This window comes from Triticum dicoccoides, chromosome 3B (assembly GCF_002162155.2).
Source record: "Triticum dicoccoides isolate Atlit2015 ecotype Zavitan chromosome 3B, WEW_v2.0, whole genome shotgun sequence".
NCBI lineage: Eukaryota > Viridiplantae > Streptophyta > Magnoliopsida > Poales > Poaceae > Triticum > Triticum dicoccoides.
In genome coordinates this window covers 228,093,482-228,096,579 of record NC_041385.1, presented here as the reverse complement: position 1 = coordinate 228,096,579, position 3,098 = coordinate 228,093,482, and positions in this window count along the sequence as shown.

Below are 3,098 nucleotides of genomic sequence, written 5' to 3'. Positions count from 1 at the left end.
AGAGACCCCCATCAAAAGGCATAATGCACAATAATGTTATAATTGAGAGAAATACCAGAAAGTCTTGGAAAGGTTTGAGATAGACTTTCATTTCCCAGCCATCTACCCTCCCAGAACCTGTTTTTTTTCATTTACAACACAAAATTTACACCAAGACAAGAAGACTTCTTTAAATTTTAGCAAACCTTGCCAAAATTGTGAATCCCCTTGTTTCTATAGAACCTGACCAAGAGTAGTACCACTAACATATTTTGCCCATAAAAATCTTACCACGGGCCATGTTCATTAAAAAGTTTCCAAAGACATTTAGCTAACAAAGCAACATTCACCAATTCCAAATCCAAAATCCCAATGCCGCCCAAATCTTTAGGTAGACAGACAAAGGGCCAAGCAACTAGATGGTATTTCCTCTTCTCCTTCTCCCCACTCCATAAAAACCAGGATCTAGGTCTATCATACCTCTTTTTTATCCCTTTTGTAATACCATAAAATGATAGCATATAAAGGGGCAGACTAGATAGTGAAGAATTCACCAAAGTGCTTCTACCAGCTATGTTCAAAAAACTGCCCAACCAACAACCCATCCTTTTTTCACCTTACCAACAGAAAGATCCCAATCACTATTCTTCAATCTTTCTTCATCTACAGGAATTCCTAAATATTTTAGAGGCAACACCCAACCGTGCGCTAGCCCCACGACGGGCGCCAACTGTCGTGGAATTGTCATGGCAGATGTCCTAGTGTGAGGACTTAGTCGTGGAGCCATCGCCACTAGGTTAGCTTAAAGGGGTTAAACGGGACAAAGGACACAGGGAGTTTATACTGGTTTGAGGCCTAATCCAGTTTGAGGTGGTATTGCTTATGTCTCGATTACCAGGGAGCGATTTCGCTTGACCTAGCTTTCGATCTCTTGTTTCTTGCCCTGAACCGCCGCCGGTCGTCCCTTTATATATACAGGTTGACGCCCAGCGGCTCATGGCGTCCCGGCCAGCTCATAAACAACATGTCCGGCTCGGTGACTAAATATACTTGCCTTACAATATAAGTTCTACACATATGGCGGTTTACCCCTATGGGCCTTAAGTCGCCTTTGGGCTTTGGGCCCTCGCCTATGAACCGCCATCTTCAACATCTTCACGGGCTTTGAATGATGAACCGCCATTGGTATGACCCGGCCCCTCCTGGGCGGGTCATACCCAATAGTCATATCCCCAACACAATCCACATGCATGCGAAGTTGACACTCTTCCAAAATAGTGGAATTAACATTAACTGAAGTCATGACCTCTCCAAACCCACTTTCATCAAACATTTCATAAGATTGAACATTCTCCAAAGTAGTGGGATCTAAAATAGACACTCTTCCAAACCCACTTTCAATATTATTGCAAACACTATTATCAATCTCATATTCATCATGGGGCTTAAATATATTTTCAAGCTCATAAGAAGAAGCACCCCAATCATGATCATTGCAATAGTAGTGGACATAGCAAAATTAGCATCCCCAAGCTTGGGGTTTTGCATATTATTAGCACAATTAACATTAATATAATTTATAGTAAAATCATTGCAATCATGCTTTTCATTCAAAGAGCTATCATTAATCACTTCATAAATTTCTTCATCACAATTTTCAGATTCACGAATCTCAAGCAAAACTTCATAAAGATAATCTAGTGTACTCAAATCACTAGCAATTTGTTCATGATAATTGGATCTCTTGAAACGATTAGCAAGTGGAAGAGGATCCATATCAAGAGATATTTAGCAAGCAAAGATGCAAGCAAATAGAAGACACATGGCACACAAGCAAATAAGAGACATGACGAGAAAACGGCGAACGAAAAAGAGGGCGAATAAAACGACAATTTTTTGTGAAGTGGGGGAGAGGAAAACGAGAGGAAAATGGCAAATAATTTAAATTGCGAGGAGATGAGATTTGTGATTAGGAACCTGGTTGATGTTGAAGATCCTCCCCGGCAACGGCGCTAGAAATTCCTTTTGATGTCTGCTAGAACTATGTTGGTATTTCCCCAAAGAGGAAGGGATGATGTAGTATAGCGACGGTAGGTATTTCCCTTAGTGATGAGACCAAGGTTATCGAACCAGTAGGAGAACCTCCTCACACCACGTAAACAACACTTGCACACAAATAATAAATACTCGCAACCCGACGTGTTAAAGGGGTTGTCAATCCCTTTCGGGTACGGCGCCTCTACTGGGCAAATAACGTGAGGTAAAAAGTGGTAGATAGGATAAATAGCTCACAAAACAAATAAATTACGGCAAGGTATTTTTGTAGTTTTGGTTTTATAGATCTAAAAATAAATGCGAGAAGAAATAGATCACAAAGGCAAATATGATGAAAAGAGACCCGGGGGCCGTAGGTTTCACTAGTGGCTTCTCTCGAGAAAAATAGCAAACGGTGGAAAAACAATTACTGTTGGGCAATTGATAGAACTTCAAATAATCATGACGATATCCAGACAATAATCATTATATAGGCATCACGTCCAACATTAGTAGACCGGCTCCTGCCTGCATCTACTACTATTACTCCACACGTCGACCGCTATCCAGCATGCATCTAGTGTATTAAGTTCATGAGAAAACGGAGTAATGCATTAAGAACGATGACATGATGTAGACGAGATCCGTTTATATATTGCGGCAGATATAGATCTCATCTTGTTATCCTTAGTAGCAACGATACATACGTGTCGGTTCCCTTTCTGTCACTGGGATCAAGCGCCGTAAGATCGAACCCACTACAAAGCACCTCTTCCCATTGCAAGATAAATAGATCAAGTTGGCCAAACAAAACCCAAATATCGGAGAAGAAATACGAGGCTATAAGCAATCATGCATATAAGAGATCAAAGAAGACTCAAATAACTTTCATGGATAAAAACATAGATCTGATCATAAACTCAAAGTTCATCGGATCCCAATAAACACACCGCCAAAAGACTTACATCATATGGATCTCCAAGAGACCATTGTATTTATAATCAAGAGAGAGAGAGAGAGAGAGATCTAGCTACTAACTACGGACCCGTTGGTCTACAAAGAACTACTCACGCATCATAGGAGAG